This window comes from Mustela putorius, unplaced genomic scaffold (genome assembly GCF_011764305.1).
Source record: "Mustela putorius furo isolate JIRA1106 unplaced genomic scaffold, ASM1176430v1.1 tig00000868_pilon_pilon_pilon, whole genome shotgun sequence".
Classification (NCBI taxonomy): Eukaryota; Metazoa; Chordata; class Mammalia; order Carnivora; family Mustelidae; genus Mustela; species Mustela putorius.
In genome coordinates, this window is record NW_025421502.1 from 5,384,742 (window position 1) to 5,405,471 (window position 20,730).

The following is a 20,730-nucleotide window of genomic DNA, read 5'->3' on the forward strand; positions in this document are numbered from 1 at the left end:
TTGGAAAGAACCCAAATACATGAAGACTAAACAGCATCCTTCTAAAGAATGAATGGGTCAACCAGGAAATTAAAGAAGAATTGAAAAAATTCATGGAAACAAATGATAATGAAAACACAACAGTTCAAAATCTGTGGGACACAACAAAGGCAGTTCTGAGAGGGAAATATATAGCGGTTCAAGCCTTTCTCAAGAAACAAGAAAGGTCTCGGGTACACAACCTAACCCTACACCTAAAGGAGCTGGAGAAAGAACAACAAAGAAACCCTAAACCCAGCAGGAGAAGAGAAATCATAAAGATCAGAGCAGAAGTCAATGAAATACAAACCAAAAAAACAATAGAACAAATCAATGAAACTAGGAGCTGGTTCTTTGAAAGAATTAATAAGATTGATAAACCCTTGGCCAGACTTATCAAAAAGAAAAGAGAAAGAACCCAAATAAATAAAATCATGAATGAAAGAGGAGAGATCACAACTAACACCAAAGAAATATGGACAATTATAAGAACATACTAAGAGCAACTCTATGCCAACAAATTTAATGATCTGGAAGAAATGGATGCGTTCCTAGAGAAATATAAACTACCACAACTAAACCAGGGAGAAATAAAAAGCCTGAACAGACCCATAAACAGTAAGGAGATTGAAACAGTCATCAAAAATCTCCAAACAAACTAAAACCCAGGGCCAGACGGCTTCCTGGGGGAATTCTACCAAACATTTAAAGAAGAACTAATTCCTATTCTCCTGAAACCGTTCCAAAAAATAGAAATGGAAGGACAACCTCCAAACTCATTTTATGAGGCCAGTATCACCTGGAACCCAAAACCAGACAAGGATCCCATCAAAAAAGAGAACTACAGACCAATATCCTTGATGAACACAGATGCGAAAATTCTCACCAAAATACTAGCCAATAGGATTCAACAGTACATTAAAAGGATCATTCACCACAACCAAGGGGGATTTATTCCAGGAAAATTCTCACCAAAATACTAGCCAATAGGATTCAACAGTACATTAAAAGGATCATTCACCACAACCAAGGGGGATTTATTCAAGTTTGGTTCAACATCCGCAAATCAGTCAATGTGATACAACACATCAATAAAAGAAAGAACAAGAACCATATGATACTCTCAATAGATGCTGAAAAAGCATTTGACAAAGTACAGCATCCCTTCCTGATCAAAACTCTTCAAAGTGCAGGGATAGAGGGCACATACCTCAATATCATCAAAGCCATCTATAAAAAACCCACCACAAACATCATTCTCAATGGAGAAAAACTGAAAGCTTTTCCACTAAGGTCAGGAACACAGCAGGGATGTCCATTATCACCACTGCTATTCAACATAGTACTAGAAGTCCTAGCCTCAGCAATCAGACAACAAAAGAAAATTAAAGGCATCCAAATCGGCAAAGAAGAAGTCAAACTATCACTCTTCGCAGATGATATGATACTATATGTGGAAAACCCAAAAGACTCCACTCCAAAACTGCTAGAACTTGTACAGGAATTCAGTAAAGTGTCAGGATATAAATTCAATGCACAGAAATCAGTTTCTCTACACCAACAAGACAGAAGAAAGAGAAATTAAGGAGTCAATCCCATTTACAATTGCATCCAAAACCATAAGATATCTAGGAATAAACCTAACCAAAGAGGCACAAAATCTATACTCAGAGAACTATAAAGTACTCATGAAAGAAATTGAGGAAGACACAAAGAAATGGAAAAAGGTTCCATGCTCCTAGATTGGAAGAATAAATATTGTGAAAATGTCTATGCCACCTAAAGCAATCTACACATTTAATGCAATTCCTATCAAAGTACCATCCATCTTTTTCAAAGAAATGGAACAAATAATCCTAAAATTTATATGGAACCAGAAAAGACCTCGAATACCCAAAGAAATATTGAAAAAGAAAACCAAAATTGGTGGCATCACAATTCTAGACTTTAAGCTCTATTACGAAGCTGTCATCATAAAGACAGTATGGTAATGGCACAAAAACAGACACATGGATCAATGGAACAGAACAGAGAGGCCAGAAATAGACCCTCAACTCTGTGGTCAAGTAATCTTTGACAAAGCAGGAAAGAATGTCCAATGGAAAAATGACAGCCTCTTCAACAAATGGTGTTGGGAAAATTGGACAGCTACAAGCAGAAAAATGAAACTGGACCATTTCCTTACACCACACGGATAATAGACTCAAAATGGATGAAGGACCTCAATGTGCGAAAGGAATCCATCAAAATCCTTGAGGAGAACACAGGCAGCAACCTCTTCGACCTCAGCCGCAGCAACATCCTCCTAGGAACATCACCAAAGGCAAGGGAAGCAAGGGCAAAAATGAACTATTGGGATTTTATCAAGATCAAAAGCTTTTGCACAGCAAAGGAAACAGTTAACAAAACCAAAAGACAACTGACAGAATGGGAGAAGATATTTGCAAACAACATATCAGATAAAGGGCTAGTGTCCAAAATCTATAAAGAACTTAGCAAACTCAACACCCAAAGAACAAATAATCCAATCAAGAAATGGGCAGAGGACATGAACAGACATTTCTGCAAAGAAGACATCCAGATGGCCAACGGACACATGAAAAAGTGCTCCATATCACTCGGCATCAGGGAAATACAAATCAAAACCACAATGAGATATCACCTCACACCAGTCAGAATGGCTAAAATTAACAAGTCAGGAAATGACAGATGCTGGCAAGGATGCGGAGAAAGAGGAACCCTCCTACACTGTTGGTGGGAATGCAAGCTGGTACAACCTCTCTGGAAAACAACATGGAGGTTCCTCAAAATGTTGAAAATAGAACTACCCTATGACCCAGCAATTGCACTACTGGGTATTACCCTAAAGATACAAACGTAGTGATTCGAAGGGGCACTGCACCCGAATGTTTATAGCAGCAATGTCTACAATAGCCAAACTATGGAAAGAACCTAGATGTCCATCAACAGATGAATGGATCAAGAAGATGTGGTATATATACACAATGGAAAACTATGCAGCCATCAAAAGAAATGAAATCTTGCCATTTGTGATAAAGTGGATGGAACTAGAGCATATCATGCTTAGCGAAATAAGTCAAGCGGAGAAACACAACTATCATATGATCTCCCTGATATGAGGAAGTGGTGTGCAACATGGGGGCTTAAGGGGGTAGGAGAAGAATAAATGAAACAAGATGGGATTGGGAGGGAGACAAACCATAAGTGACACTTAATCTCACAAAACAAACTGAGGGTTGCTGGGGGGAGGGGGTTTGGGAGAAGGGGGGTGGTATTATGGACATTGGGGAGGGTATGTGCTTTGGTGAGTGCTGTGAAGTGTGTAAACCTGGCGATTCACAGACCTGTACCCCTGGGGATAAAAATATATTATATGTTTATAATTAAAAAAAAAAGACTACATACATAGTGCATGATTCAACTATATGATGTTCTGAAAGAGACAAAACTACGAAGACTAAAAATATCCATGGTTGGCAAGAGAGGGGTTGAGGGTGAGGGAAAGCGGAATTGTTGAAGTCAAGAAGATTCTTAGGGTAATGAAAATACTCTGTATGATATTGTAATTATGTGTATATGTCATTACGCATTTGCCCAAACCCAAAAATATACAACAAGAGCAAACCCTAAAGCAAACCATGAGTTTTAAGTGACTATGATGTGTCAGTATAGGTTCATCCTTGGTTAAAAAAAAAGAAGTACCATTCTGGTAAGGGATGTTAATAATGGGGGAAGCTATACATGTGTGGGGCAGGAAGTTTATGTGAAATCCCTGTTTCTTCCTCTTAATTTTACTGTTGACTTAAAACTTCTTTTAAAAAATGAAGCCTCTATAAAAAAATAAAAGTGAAAGCCATTTAAGCCAATTAGATTGTCAAGGACGAATAAGACTGATAATATCTAGCATTGGTAAAGGAATGGGAAGATAGCAAGCACCGTCATATACATGCCTTACACAAAGGTAAGCAAACTTCTTGAAGAACAATTTGGAACTACTTCACAAAACTTAAAAATACTATGCATCTGACTCCACAGTTTCATTTCTAAGAATTTTCTGCAATGGTTCAAACAAATGCCCAAAAATAATTACAGAAATTTTAATTGCAACATCACTTATAATCACAGGCACGGTGTATGCTCACACACTTACCAGCCTCAATATCCAATAGAGAAATAGTTAAGTAAATCATGGTACGATGGAATAATGTAAATCCATGAAGAAGAATGAGGTAGATTTTCACATACTAATAAAGAAAGATCTCCAGGAGACATTGTTCAGTAAAACAAAACAAAATAAAACAAAGCAAAAATGGATATACAGTATGATTTTATTTGCTTTAAATATATATGTATGTTTATAAATAGAAATTTTCTGGAAGGATAATATTATGAGCACTACCATAGTATCATTCCATTTATACTAGATATAGAAAATTTCGAGAAGGATCAAAAAGAAATTGTTAATAGTGGTTTCTTCCAGAGGAGCAAGACTGAGTCAAGGAAGAATGAAGTAATCTTTTTTTATTTTTTTAAAGATTTTATTTATTTATTTGACAGACAGAGATCACAAGTAGGCAGAGAGTCAGGCAGAGAAAGAAGAAGGGAAGTAGGCTCCCTGCCTAGAAGAAAGCAAGATGCTGGGCTCGATCCCAGAACCCTGGGGTGATGACCTGAGCTGAAGGCAAAGGCTTTAACCCACTGAACCACCCAGGTGCCCCAGAATGAAGTAATCTTAATTTTAATTTTATATTATTCTGTATTGTTGAAAGTTTTTGTTTGTTTGTTTTAGCATATACAGGCATTGCTTTTATGATTAAAAATATTTTTAAATGTTTTTGTGTTCATTAATTATTTTTATTTCTCTGGTCCATTTTCTTCTGGATTGTTTGAGTTTCATTATTATTTTGCATTTATGTTAATCATAAACTCATGAAATATATGAGTTTGCTTTTGCCTTTCTCTGTTTGCCTTTGACTTTTTGTTGATATATATACACACACATATGAATATAAAGTAAGTGTACCCCTCAATGAGATGAGTATTCACCATTTAACCAGTCCAAGACCAAGAAACAAACCACGAGCAGCCCCTCCAAAGCCCCTGTATCCCTTCCAGTCTCCATTTCCATGGCCGCCTTTTAATTTTATTTACAACTTTGGGGAAGGAAAATTTTCCAAACTTTGGTTCTCAACCTTGTGCTCTACTCTTTTGAGAATTCTTTCATTACTTCTGCACATATAAAATTTTCCTTGATCTGGAAATCAAATGAATAGTCACCCATATTTTTATATAGTATTAGTAATGGTTTATTTCTTTACGTTGCTCTTTACCATAATTTACATTTGTGTAAGAACTTCAATGAAGTTGTTTTGCCAAAAAGCCAATCTTACAAGATCTTTTGTTCCTGGGTGGGCACCACGGGAGGAAGTTAATCAGCTCCATCGATCTCCAGACCCCACAGCGCAGGAATCACAATTTCAGCTTAAGGAGAAGAGAGAGACCTCCCTGAAGCATTAATGATGACCGCCCAGTACTGAAAAAATAGGGAGAAACATATTTAACAGTGTAAAAGAGTACACATTCTCATCATACAATTTTAAAGTGAATCAAAAGTTTTACCTACATATTTAGACATAGCTATACAGATGTTCTGAGAGGGGGCAGAGAGGGGTTTGGCTCACCCCATAATACAAAGTGGACGAGAAAACTAAAACAAAGGCCACCAGCACAATCACGGTACCTCACAGTGTCAGCTTTGGACTTTTTCTGGAATAAAGGCCACAAAATTATTGATGAGCAAGTGAGCAGATGGTTAAAAGGGAGACTCAGGGAGACGGTTCAAGCACCAAGCAGAAGAAAAAGGCTCAAGTGAGAAGTCAAAATCTGGATTTTTCTGGGCTCCTTACCAGCCACAAGCCCTTTGGCAATCTACCTTATCAAACTTGAGTTTCCTTGTGCCTAAAAGGAGCATGAAAATACTTATACCGTCTATTTCAGAGGATTACCAAGAGGGATAAATAAGAGGAGGATTTCCAAATGCTGCATCAAGGGTTAAGATCACACCACCAGTGTGGGTGTCTCCTCTTTGCACCTGTCTCCTCCCGTGCAGGAGGCCATACTGGGAGGCAGCTGGGAGAGAGCAGGTCAGGGGATGGATACATATGCCTCAGGGCTGTGAAGTAGGAATTTCAAGAAATGAGTCATTCAAGAGTTTTCTTTCTGTGCTTCTCTTCACCATGGGAAAGGATCATTCTGAAGCTGTTGTGGAAAGAACATGAACTTTGGAGTCACACTGGGATTCAGATCCCAGCTCTACTTTTTTTCAATCTATGTGACCTGAACCGTGTTTATTAACTTCTCTCTGAACTTCACTTCCATTCTGTAAAATGGAGAAGAAAGCAATACTTTTTTCACGGAGTTGTAAGGACATGATGCCTAGCCCAGCGTTGTCACTTAATAATTAACCTTTACAACTTCTGTAAATTGCTCATGTTTTCCTCTACTTATTCATAAATGTGAGGTTTGCTGTTTTTCATGTCAATACAATTAAATTCAATAAATATAGAAAAAAGAGGTCTCTATGGCGCTCACTAGGACCACCAAGATATCAATATGCCTCATACCGTAGAGCAGGGTTTCTCAATAGCAGCACTGTTGCTGTCTTAGAAGGGATCATGGGGGGCGGGGTAGGCTGTCCTTTACATTGCAGGATGTTTAATAGCATCTTTACATTCTACCAGTAGATTCAGTATCATCCTCCCAATCATAACAAACAAAAATGTCTACAGATATTACAAAATATCCCCTGGTGGAAAAATTGCACCCAGCTAAGGACTTCTGTTCTAGGTGGCGTTTTTGGAAGCTAAAGGGAAGCTCAGAAGGAGTTCCATCAAGGACAGGACAATGGGCAGAGGACAATTGGAGATTTGGGGTTAGCTACAAGTAAGGTTTCAACAATACAGAATTGTTTTTCATTTGAACTAAATATTTACCGGGTAGTAAACTGATCTGAGGGAAGATGAGATGGTTGTTCCCTTCAATGCAGAGCTTAAAAGTTTAGACATGATTGCTCTTCTTAGGAGGTTTACTTAAGGGTCACCTATTAGCAAAACTACCTTAAACATTAGAAGATAATCTATGCTCCGGAGACGAGATTTTAGTAGTTCACCTTATCTGTGTCGAAACCAGGAAGTAATTAGATACAGATAGGTCCTCTAATGGTACAAAGGACATTTTCTAAATGCTTGGGAGCTTGGGTGGGCAATGATGGCCTTGTGGTTCACCTGATAGAGAGCACAATGTGAGGGTCTGCCTCAGCCCCATTCCTAGTAATTCTCCTCCTCATCATTGAAAGGTAGACTCCTCTAGGGTGAAAACTGGCACCTGTTTAACCATCATCAGTGTGTTATGCTGAGGTTTAGAATAGAAAACAAGGAACAGTATTTTCCAATGAGGACCACAGGGTCACTTAACAAGCTGATATGCAGGAGCTGTCAGGCATTGCTCAAAGCAAGGGATCTGCCCTGAGCAGTGTGATCTAAAAGAACCACAGCTAACCACGGAATGCCATTTCTTCTTTCTGAAACAACCACATCAAAGTCTTCATTTAAAATGTTTTGGAGGGGGTGCCTGGCTGGTTAAGTTGGTAGAGCATGCAACTCATCCTGGGGTTGTAGAGGTTACTTAAAGTGCAAAAAAAAAAAAACTAAATCTTTTTAAAAATAAAATATTTTGGAAAGATCTGTGCTAGAAACCAAGAACTATGTGAGGGTAGCTTTGAACCTCTGGTTCTTTATCATTTATTTCTTCTACAAATATTTGTTTAGCGCTTGTTCATAAGGTGCTGTCTAGGTATTAGAAACAGCAGTAATCAAGATAGTTCAATACCTCCCCATGTTGTCTGGGAAAATGTAGGACCAGCCCCAGACAAAAATAAGGAAGTAAGATTTCTGTGTCTTTCTGGTCTTCCCCACTCTTGCCCTCTAAGTGCACTTCAGTAGCAAGGCCTGAGGGAAATTATGAGATCTGGGTTCAAATTCTGATTATACTGTTTGCTAGCTATGCAACTCTGTGAAAGTACCTAACTTTTCATTGTCCAGTTTCCTCATTGGTAAAGTGGGATAAAAGAGTAATATCTGTTGGCCCACAGACACATGAAAAAGTGCCCCACATCACTCTACATCAGGGAAATACAAATCAAAACCACCTCACACCAGTCAGAATGGCTGAAATTAACAAGTCAGGAAATGACAGATCCTGGCGAGGATGCGGAGAGAGGGGAACCCTCCTACACTGTGGGTAGGAATGCAAGCTGTTGCAACCACTCTGGAAAACAGTATGGAGGTTCCTCAAAATGTTGAAAATAGAGCTACCCTATGCCCTAGCAATTGTACTACTGGGTATTTACCCTAAAGATACCAGTGTAGTGATCCAAAGGTGCACGTGCACCCGAATGTTTATAGCAGCAATGTCCACAATAGCCAAACTATGGGAAGAACCTAGATGTACATCAACAGACGAATGGATAAAGAAGATGTGGTGTATATATATATATATATATATTATATATATATATACACAATTATCATATCTATCTGAAATGAAGAATTTGAGAGGCAGGGCAGGGATTGTAGGGGTAGGGAAGGAAAAAATGAAACAAGATGGGATCGGGAGGGAAGGAAACCATAAGAGACTCTTAATCTCACAAAACAAACTGAGGGTTGCTGGGGTTGAGGTGCATAAGGATAGGGTGGCTGGGTTATGGACATTGGGGAGAGTATGTGATATGGTGAGTGCTGTGAAATGTATAAGCCTTATGATTCACAGACCTGTATCCCTGGAGCAAATAAAACATTATATGTTAAGAAAAATAAAAAGTAAAAAAAATAGTAATATCTGTATCATAGGATTGATAAGGGACTGAATAGTAAAATTTAAATATAAATACAAATAATAAAATGTAAAATGTAAACAATCATTAAATACAAAGTAAATGTACAGTCAGTAACAGTCAAAATAACAATAATGACAACCACACATTCATCCGGGACTTGGTGCATCATGCCATGTTTTGTCTGTCCAGAGTCCTAAAACGACACCAGCATCCTCTACCCATCATGCTTTTCAAATCAGATTCTCCCAGTCTCCCGGAGTTTGCATTGTGGAACACTCAAAGTCTCCCTCTCAGCTTCTAAGTTTGGTTCCTTGCTTTGTCAGGGTTGGAATTATTGGGAATAAGAATAGACTAGAAGGGATCCTGGGACTGGGGGGTTACAGTGGATCCGTACTACCTATGCTACACTGGGTCCAAAACTCCTGAAAACTAACAGTATATAAAACCATGGTATTAGAGAAAATAGAAAAAGCTCAAAAAGCAGAGTTTTCATGAAATGTAATAACATTTTAGGACCCAATCGAAATTCTGAATTGCAAAAGCTAGACACGGAAGAGCAATTCATTAAGCAATGAGTTTTACTTGGGGGGAGGAGAAACATGTGCAGCCATAGCATCACAGACCAACTACTGAGTTAGAGCTGGCCCAATGAGAGCAAAGAGCGTCCTTTCAGCAAGAACAGCAAAGAGTTGATGGACTATGATGGGTACTAGAAGTGGGTGCTAATTAGTCACGATGACTTTGCAGATGTAATGCCCATAAATGTCAGACCATATCTGTGGTTTTAGCCCACTGGGAGCAAAAAGTTGACTTAAGGCTGTTTGGCTTGATTTAGATGAAGGGTGGCAGATGGGTTTTGTCGCGAGTGCAAAACAGAGCATGCGGTAGTAGGCACCTGGGACAGTGTGTGGGGACTGTTCTGTGAGGCTGCATACCAGCTCAGTAAGAAAAGAGCCATGTGGACTGTGGATGATTGTGATGGGCAGATGGAAGGATTATTAGCTTAATATACCAGTCGATGTCAAAGACTAGGTCAAGTGTTCATATTTTCCCCCATTAGTTTAAAAAGCAGATTTCTAGAGCCCAGGAGAGTCTATTCAATAGGTAAATCCAAATAAAATGAACTTGATACAAAGAATTATTTTCTCTTCATTTTTGGTTCAACATTCAGTAGTGAAGTAGCTATTTCTATTCTACACACTGTGCCTAGGTTAGGGGAAAGGAGACTAGAATAAATATGGTTTCTACCCTCATGTGCCTTAGATGGCAAACTAGACCTTAAATCATCATACAAATAAGCATGGCATTGCAAACCAAAGCAAATGCTCTGAAAGAAATTTCAGGGAACTGTGAGTGAAGCACGTCCAGGGGGAAAGAACAGTGCATGGCATTTCCATGGGGGCTTTTTGCTGTCCCCTTGTGACAAGCAGAAACATTGTCATTCAACTAAAAAATATTTATTGAAAACCAAGTGCAAAGTTGGATGTTGGAAGACATAAAAATCCCTTTATCAGGTCAATATATAAGTCAGAGTTCATTCTATCACCTTACCTAAACCTCCCATGATCTGACCTCTAGTCACTTCACCATTAATCTAGTGACTTCACCATTTACTCCTCTCCTATTTGTTTTCGGCTATGTATTAGCCCTCTAGTCATACTGGCCTCCTCGCTGTCATTCAGATAGCAAGCGTCTTCTCACCTCGGGGCCTCAGCACTTGCTGCTCCTTCTTCCAAGAATAATCTCCCCACATGTGTCAGACACCTTCCTCACTGCTTTCAGGTCTCAAATGGCACTTGTAACAGAAAACGTTCCTTCTGAAATACCCTGTGTAAAATTTGAGCTCCTTTTTCCCTAACATTTTTAATTTCCATTGTTTTAAAATTTTTTTCTAATAGACTACATCTTTTATTTTTAAAATCTTTGTTATTATCTGTCTCCTCCTCAGCTGCATATGATCTTCATGGACCCTAGGCATTTTTGCTTGTGAGAGCCCCTCTTCTTACACACACATACATACACGCTATTAAAAAAATTTAAATGACGACTATATTGGCATAAAGACAAATATAGTCTGACTCCATTCATTATTTTGTATTCTTTTTCTTCTGATTTTAAAGGAAGTTAAAATTAAAGGCCTTAGGCACTGTGTTTACTTGGTCTAATGGGTAAGTCAGTCTTGATCTTCCCAACTAGAAAGTAGATACGGTGAGGAGCAAAGATGTTCGTTAGTATCAGTCACTGCTGTGTCCCCAATACCTAGAACAGTACCACACACATAGTAGACACATAATGAATACTTGTGGATTGAATTACTGAAAGAATGCATAACCTGGAGAGGCTTGGGTTTCTAGGAACATGCACTGCAAATTTTTTATTTCCAACAATATCAAAGTGTGGTCCAAGAATTTCAAAGTATGAAGACCTTAACCCCACCAGTAAATGCCTTTGTGGGAAACAGCCCTACCTTGACTACTTTTTGGTCAAGCACAGAGCCACTGGAGAGTACAAGACCTCAGGGCACTACACCATGCCCTGCCCTCTATAAATCTGATACCACCCTGAGGCTTCATGGTCTTATCAATGACATAAATTGCCTTAACCCAGGGATGTGACAGGCAATGGCAACCTAGACTTTGCTAACAGATATCAAGGGGCCTGTTTATTCAAGGCACCCCTCCTTGTGACTGACTTCTTAGTCTGCACCCTTGAAACTACAAGTAGAGCCTCAGTAGCTGAGCAAGTGTTAACAAGTGTTGGCTTATCTGAACTGGCCTGCGGACACCTTGTAGAGACTCCTTCCTGACTTCTGCTGACCCAATTGGCAAGTGTACTCTGCTTCAGTTTCACGTTAGAACATGGTCACTCAAATACCTGTGACATGAAAAGATGTTGCCTCACCAACTTGGACTTCTAAAGACATCAACTGTGGGGTGCCTGGGTGGCTCAGTTGGTTAAGCATTTTCCTTCGGCTCAGGTCATGATCCCAAGATCCTGGGATCGAGTCCCTCATCAGGCTCCTTACTCAGCAGGGAATCCGCTTCTCCCTCTCCCTCTGCCTCTCCTGCTTGTGAGATCTCTCTCTCTCTCTGTGCAAATTAAAAAAAATAAAATAATATCTTCAAAAAATAAAAATAAAAATGTCAGCTATGCTCCATCATGAAATACCTTTGAAAGTCTCTGTGTCAAACTGCACATATAAGGCAGCTTTGCAATGTATCTCCAAAGAGATCTTCAAAACCACAGTCAAGGTTGATGGAGCAACAGCCATGTCTTCTCTCAGTTGCAGATTGTATTTGGGAAATTAAAATCTTTTCATCTTCAAAATGACAAGTTTACATGATACTTTATGTTGGGTGAGGTTTAAAGATTTTTTATTTATATATTTATTTGACAGAGAGAAAGATCACAAGTAGGCAGAGAGGCAGGCAGGTAGAGAGGTGGAAGCAGGCTCCCCACTGAGCAAAGAGCCCCTTGGGGGCTCAATCCCAGGACCCTGAGATCATGACCTGTGCCAAAGGCAAAGGCTTAACCCACAGAGCCACCCAGGCACCCCTATGTTGGGTGAGGTTTATGTGTTCTATAAATTATGAGATCATCAGTAGGCTTCTTTCTTTTCAAACCCTTGCTTTGTTTGTTATGTAGCAAAGGTTCCCAATCTAATTTATCCCATGTTTATCCCAGGAGTCAAATGGAGTGAATCATCATGAGTCTATTTACATGCAGCACCCAGGACATCTTGAAAAATAATTTTTTTTAGAGAAAATTTTTTAAAGAAAATTTTTTAGAGAAAATTGCTCATTCAAGAACAATGAAAAAGTTTCTAAAGGAAAAAGGGAATTGACATTGGGCTTTGTGTTTGTCATATGTTTATTGTCTTCTCCCACACTGGAGACAAGAATAGAATCTCTGTGAGAGCAAGGGCTTCATCTATTTTATTCACTGATGTGTTCCTAAAACCTAGAACACTGTGCATACATGGCAGGCCTTGAGTAAATATTTGTTGAATAACTGAATGAGTTACATTCCTATCCAGTCCCCACAGATTTCTCTGAACTATAACATGAGGAAACTACAAAGAAGAAAAGAGTAGAACTGTTTAGCAAACTATCTGAAAGCACAGCACACCTGCCGCACTGGTGATAGAAGTTTAAACAGTGGCCAGAGACAAGGCTGCTGGCTTCCAAAGATACCCTCTTACACCAAAGTCGATGCCCTTGGCTTCAGGCATGACAGACATATTTAAAATTACTGGTTGGCATTGGAAGCATGACCTCAGTGGCCACGCAGAAGATCTGTTGCTTTTAGTAGTGATGGGAACCATCACCCCCACCCCCGAGAAGCAGAGCTGAGAAGAGGAAGAAATGAATTCTGCACAAAGTAACCAAGAAAATGAATTCATGACTCACGAAGCACCAAACTAAATTAGGCTCTAATTTAGTTACTTTCCTTCACCAGAGCCTGTCTTGAATTGGCTGTCGCAGTTGAAAGTTGAAATGCACTGCCTGGACTATCCAACTTCCTTTTTTAAGCAAGATCTAACCTTGGTGATGAGTACTGCTACCATGGATGGGAACCAAGCAAGTTTCAATACCATCCCTTTATTGGAACATTACTTTGAGCTACCCCTGTCTGTGACATGATTTCACGGGGTGTCACGGACTCAAAAGGAGCCAAAATGAACCATAATATGTTTTGACTTATAAACACCCACAGACTGTCTCTCCCTTTCTCAGGTAACACACACATGTAGTTTAACAAGGACTTTCTAGAAACATCTATTTAAGTTGCTTAATTCCAAAGACAGTTTGGGGAAAGGAATTAGAGGCCCTTCAGGAGTGGTGTATAGTGATGAATAGTTTGGGGAGAGACTCTCAGACAGGAAGATACTTCAGTGTCTCTCACAACAAACATAGCACACCACTATAGGGGCGCTCATGAGATCATAATCACTAGTATCTTTTAGCCATGGATAAATCCAGCTAGGGCCTGAGAGAAATACATTTACTTCCCTTCTTATTGGGAGTCTATTAGATCCTCAGGTACTGGTCTTGGACCAAATGGGCAGGGCTCAGGACAAGAGGAGGAGCTGCCAGTGGACCTGGAGAAGTGGCTGGCACCAGATGTGGTGTCCCTTTTGTGAGCCATTTAACTTGCTTTTGGAGTTAGAGGGGCAGTCTGCAGGGTAAAAACAAGGTGAAGAAGACAACAACAAACAAGAAAACTGTGACACAGAAGCCAAAGGAAGGTCAAATAAGATGAGGCCTTAAATTGCCAAGTAATGTAGAGACACGAAGGTTCTGAGAAATAGGGAGAGAACAAACCAGGCGTGGCAGAAATTTGTTGTCTCCTAATATCCATTCTCCCTTACTCCTTGGTAATAGAATTTTTAGTTGGAACACGTTATGCCCAGAATAAAAACCCCATTTCTGAGAGCCCCTTGCAGCTGGCTATGACCATGTGATTGATTTAAGTCACCAAGGTATAAGTTGAGGTATCTTGCAAGCTGCCAGAAATGTTCCTTACAAGCTGGCTAGCATATGTCTTTGCTACGTCTTTTTCCTTCCTGCATCCTGTTTTTTGAAATGTGCTTATAATTGTGCAAATTCAAGCTCAGCTCGTGAGGGCCAGGATCAAGGGACAGCAGACCAGAAAGCTAGAGATAGCCTTAAATTCTTGGGACCTTGTGAAGCAGATCTGCTTCTCCAGCCTTGGATTGCCTACCTCCAGACTTTTGTGATGGAGAAAATAAAAGTTCATTTTATTTATGCTGTTGTTATAGCCATATCTAATCCTAGCTGAAATCATGGTCTAGTGTCTCATAGACATCACGACCAAAGCATAACTCTCGACCAAAGTCTGCTCCTCACACATTCTGCCCCATCTCAATTAATGGCACTCCTACAAAAGAAAATTAAGCATCATCTTTGATTTCCCTCACAGCCTAGTTTAATCTGCAGAAGTCCTGTCAACAGCAGTACCATCAGTGAGCGCCATGATTGCAAGTAGTGCTCCCATCCCTATCTCTCCAAACAGGTTGCTAGAATTTCCCTCCCGGATTACTGTCATAATGTCCTCTCTAGTCTTTGTGCTTCTATCTTTCCCTCCATAATCCATTCTCTATGAAAGATTTGAAAATATAATTTGAAAAATGTAAATCAGATCATAATTGAATTCTCCTCAAACCTATCCCATTAATGAGGGAAACAAAGGCAGAAGAAAAAAATTAAATCTCCTTACTACTTATAACCCATGGACAAGTCCTTGAAAGAGGCAAAATGACATTCCTGTAGGAACTCAGCTGCCTCAGTGTTAATACTTTGCTCAGGGCAAAGGGCAATTTTAGCTTAACATTATCCCAGTCCTCCAGGATCCTGTGAAGTCAAATCTGGCATATAAAAATTCCTCTGGAAACTTTCTTTATCTCTAACCCCTAAGATATAAGTTAACAGTCATCCTCCAAGCATATGGCCCACCGATATACATCTGAAGAGTTTCATGATGAAGTTTTTATTAGACGGTAATAAATGACCTTTTCTAACAACGGCTAGCCCCCTCAAGGTCTTGGAAACCTTGCTTCCAAAATGCCTCAGAGACTTAAACTATCCCTAACCACTCCCAACTTGAAAGTATTTAATGGGCCACTCCTCAGGACCCCAGGGTAGCTCTTTCTGCCCACGGGTCCTGTTCCCATGCTTTAATAAGATCACCTTTTTGCACCGAAGATGTCTCAAGAATTCTTTTGTGGCCATTGGCTCCAAACCCCGACATTTCTACATCACCATGGCTTTCCTTCGTACTTTGAACAAAATTTTAAGTCTTTGCAACAATCTGTGTGGACTTACATGATATACCTTCTGACTATCTCCCAATTCTATCTCCTACCTATCTCCTCCTGACACTTGCCACTCAGGTTCCATTGGCCTTCCTCTTGTTCCTTGAATATCCTACCTCATAATGATATATACCCATTCGTAAGCCAAATGCTGTAGGTTTTCGAAAAGCAGCTCTTACGTGTTAGTCGCTGTCTTTGTTGTGTCCTTCTCTATCAGCAGAAGCCTCACTGTTCATCCCCAGCAGCACTCCTGCTCCTGTCCCGGCTGCCTTTGCCAACAAGGTCCTAGCACCGAGTGAGGAAGACTTGTTAAGAACTAATACAAAATGTGATATTTATGGAATGCTTACTTTGCACCAGAAGAGTTTCCATAAAGGACCTCTTTTGATAAGTAGACAATATCATCAATTCCATCTTCCTGATGAGGAAAGAAAGAATTAAACAGGGTAAGTGCCCCACACAAAATCAAGAACAAGGAGATATCAACCCAAGTTTGTGTCCCCCTTGAACTATTAGGTTCACATGCCAGCAAGAAGGAAAGTCAAGACAAGAGAAACGATCACATCTAGGGACTCAAATCTTGAGAAGAGGAAGCAAAGGCCAAATTTCTCATGGGAATGAATTTCTATTTCCTGGAAACCACAGTTGAGAGTGATAATACCAAGGAGAAGATTTGGGGAAAAAAGACAAAGGGAAACGAAGTCCCTGTCTCACTTGAACTGTCACTAGTGTAAACTTCTTTAATTTGTCTTACTTACCAAGTTCTAAAAGGACTGCCCCATTCCACTGGAGCAGTAAGACCAGAAGTACCTTTTAAACGAATTAAACCAGCCAGGGCACTAAATTATTTGACAAAGATTTAAGTTGAAACAAAACATCAGTATAGGAAAATTATGTTCTGCAAAAGTAATTTGTTGTTTCAACATTATACCATCTAGTGATAAAAAGGATTCATGGGAATTTATCTAGTAAAGATATTTATACATCTATCTCTCTAAATATTACTATTGGTTTTATCTCTTCTGGAGAACGGACCACAGTACTTAACTAAAGCAGCATCAGACATAATCTTAGGTATTGGAGTCCTATGTCCTCCAATTGTTTGGGATTACCTTCAGCCCAAACCAGCTTCATTTATACTTAATTTGCCATGTTAGGCTCCAAAACGGAAAAACAACTTTTTAGAACAATGTTCTGGTTTCGATTTGTAAAAATCACAGTTAACATTGGCACCTGCAATCATAGCTTCTAAGTAGCACACACACAGAAAATATGTATTTATTTAGACTCTGTAAATTAAGGCATCTACCGTTACCTACTGGCACTGTATTCTAGTTGCCAAGAAAGGAGTGATTCCGTGAGAACTTCACCTGAAAATCTAAAGTTAAATGAACAGCCAAAATACTGGTGAAATTAGGGACATTATAGAGACCCAGGGTATGGTCATAGTTTTTTATTCTTCCTGGAAAATCATTTTCTTCTGAAAAATCAATTTTTCGAAGTACAATGCAGGGCGCCTGGGTGGCTCAGTTGGTTGAGTGACTGCCTTTGGCTCAGGTCATGATCCTGGGGTCTCAGGATCGAGTCCCACATAAGGGCTCCCAGCTCACGAGGAGTCTGCTTCTCCCTCTGACCTTCTCCCCTCTCATGCTCTCTCTCACTGTCTCTCTCTAATAAATAAATAAAATCTTTTAAAAAAAATATTAAAGTACTATGCAATGCAAGGAACAACCCTTTTTTTCTTTGGGGCATTCCTAATTACAGTTCACATAGCCGAGATAGAGTGGCTCCAATAAATACTAGGGCAAGGATTCAAACTGCTGAATGGGGCAAGCTAGTTGATTTAAGGCTCATGCATCCTCGCATCCTCGTGTGAGTCATACAGGCCATTATCTCCTGCGGAGGGAGAGCTGAATGAGCGGGAATTGATTATAGGATTCCAAATAATGTCAACTTTTTAAAATTATAGGATAGAAGTTATTGAAGAAAAGACTGATGCTTTTGGTGGAACCAGAGGCCAGAGGACAAGGTCTTGTTTAAAAACAAACAAACAAACAAACAAACAGAAAACAGTTCTCTCAAAGGAGAAAACACTAGAAATCCCTTAAGGACCAGGTAATTCCATTTGACATCTTTTACCAGGCGAAATCCAAATAAACAAACATGCTCCTAACATTGCAAAACTCCCTGATTTCCTGGCTAGCAGCTTGGCATGCTACTCTTGGGGAAATAGCTTTGTCATTTAATTAGGCATTTACTCAGGGAGTTGCAAGAAGTTGGGGGGGGTGTCCTCCGTATTTCCATAGAATAAGAATACAAAAAGGTAACTTACACCCCATTTTAACATTTTTAAAATGTTTTCTTATTCTGTTTCCTTCACGCAGCAGAAATTACTCCCAGAATGTTAACTAATCCACCAGGGGAGACACCATTTTAGAGGAGTTGGTTGGATTACTAAATTCAAAAGTATATACCACCGCTGTTCCACTTCCACTATGGAGGCCAAGAAAATTAAGGCCATCTCACCTCAAGTTTAGCTGATGTGGGAAACAGAGGCAGAAGAAAATCATTAAAATTCCTTACCTACTGACAAGTCCTTGAAACAAACAGAGTGGTTCTCCCCTGGGGACTTAACTGCCCTCACCTTGAGGTTTTGCTAAGGACAGTCCTAGCCTGATCGACCGCCTACCCCGACAGGTCCGACCAGGAACCTGTAAGTCTACTTTAACAATTCCTTTATCTCTTACCTCCCTGTCCGAGGTAGTACTCCAGAATTTAAGAGGGTTTAATTTGTTGTTCCTCCGACAAGGGGGACTACGTGCCGCGTTAGGAGAAGAATGCTGCTTTTATGCCGACCATACTGGGGTAGTGAATCTATGGCTAAGGTGAGAGAAGGATTAGCCAAGAGGAAGGAGAGGGAGGCACAGGAGAACTGGTTTGACGCTTGGTTTAATAAGTCCCCCTGGTTCACCACCCTAGTTTCTACCTGAGATGGCCCATTTGTTTTGCTTGTGCTCATTCTAACTTTTGGTCCTTGCATTCTGAATAAGCTTATTAATTTTGTAAAGGACTGTGTTAATACCGTCCAACTCTTGGTCTTAAGACAACAATATGAAAAGTTGTCCACTCCTGACTGCCCTACAAATGAGCAAGATTCCTGATTATGAACAACTGAAAGGGGGGAATGTAAGAGTGGGTTAGCATAAGTACAGCCATCTTGGCTTGGGCAGCCATCTCGGGCCCAAGGACTGAACTTTCCCCTACTTTACTTTAGTTCCAGGGACTCCCACCCTGCTTTCGTTCCAGAGACCCCCACCCTGCTTTAGTAACAGGAATACCTAACCCTGTAAACACTTCCAGGAAAAACCGCTATACCTAACCCCTGTAAACACTTCCAAGAAAGTACCTAACCCTATAACCAGCTCTGCAACAATTAATCAGCCTATCGCAGAAAAGATTGAAACTGCCCCCACCTCTCTGCCACCAAGCCTCTTGTCATGACCCATAAAAACCCCTGCCTTAACTAGCCTTGGGGTCCAAGTCTCTACTCCGCTGTGTCAGGTATACTTGGGCCCAAGCTTAAGCTTGTCAAATAAACCTTGCTGTGTGACTTGCACTATCGAGAGTGTTCTCTGTCTAATTGAGGGGTGGTCAACTCCGTACCCTAACACCACCCATTATGGACAAGCTGCTACTGTGCTTGCTGCATAGAGTTTTTTGGGGGTTTTGTTTCGTTTTGTTTTTTGTTTTTTTAATTTCAGAACTGGAGAAAATATAAGGAATGACTTCGTTTAGACACTGATCGAATAAAACTGTGCTTCCTAAATAAAAGAGGCGATGCAAATATAATGAGTCTTCTGATAAAATCCCAGCTTTCTGCCTGGAGGGGCTTTCCTAGCTGAGGCACAGGGAGGTAGGAGAACTGAGCTGGCGCTCCCGGGGGTTCAAAGGCCAAGTAAGTGCCCGCTCTCCAAGAGCAGTAGCTCCCACAGCTGGCCCCTATTCTGCATTTCCAATCTCTCTCATGGCCTTGAGGCCCTTACACTTTTGAATTATAGATAGTTCTTCCTAATTCCCCTTCCTCCTTTCAGTTTTGCACCTAAAAATCCATCTTTAAATGTATGTCACATGAATTTTTTAATGTAAATTGAGTTTCCATTCTTCCAATTAAAATGATTCAGTGGCTTCCTCTACCTTTGAGATAAATTAGCAATATTAGCCCAGAACACAAAATTGCCGTGATCCAGAGTCTATGAATTGCTGCCCACCTATCCACTCTGCTTCACTTTTTCACCTTTTTTGGGGACACTTCATTCTTACTGGTAATTGTCTAAATAGGGCATTCTTCCCCATGCCTATGGTCAGCATCATGGCCCTCAAGGACTACAAAAGGTTAAATGGGACCCCGTGCTTACAGGGGGGCCCTGCACATGGTTTAATGATCTGCTGTCAACATCTTGAAATTCTTAATATTTTAACATGTCCCAAATTTGTGTTTTTCATTGCAGCCCACAAATTATGTAATCAGTCCTTTCTAGCTTTATATATGCTGTTCTCTTTGATTTGAATTCACATGCGCACACTCCCCACTAGCACAATGGTAGGCACCGTGGAAAATGGTGCAAGAGACTTTAAGTCAAATACAAAGAACACTGGAGCATCTGGATTTGAGTTTCAGCTCTATCAGATTTTACTTCCTAACAGCTCTTAATTTGTTTCATTATCTGCAAAAGATTAAAGTATTTTTTCTACTTGCAGGGATACTGAAAGGATTGGCTGAGATAATATGGAAGTTTCAAACAGTAATATACAGATAAGGATTTTCATTATATCACCACATCTTAATTGGCTTACTTGCTTTACTTAATATCAACTAATCCCCATTTCCAGGAGGAAGTATAGGCCTGTCAAAGCAACTTATTTCTTAGACTCCAACAGAAGCCAGGAAGGCTTCAATACTGGG

At 40.0% G+C, this 20,730-nt stretch overlaps 1 long non-coding RNA gene across 4 annotated transcripts in view; it reads right to left on the reverse strand.

Annotated features, from left to right (window-relative positions):
• Positions 1-5,349: 5,349 nt before the first annotated feature.
• Positions 5,350-20,730, reverse strand: part of LOC123393482 — a 39,382-nt gene continuing 24,001 nt past the window's right edge. For 3 of the 4 annotated variants that reach the window (XR_006608265.1, XR_006608263.1, XR_006608261.1), the window contains 2 exons: positions 15,947-16,052; positions 5,350-5,572 (listed from right to left, as the gene is read on the reverse strand). This is a non-coding gene — a long non-coding RNA (uncharacterized LOC123393482). The remainder of the gene's footprint in view (positions 5,573-15,946; positions 16,053-20,730) is intronic. The other variant, XR_006608262.1, reaches the window with a different exon arrangement.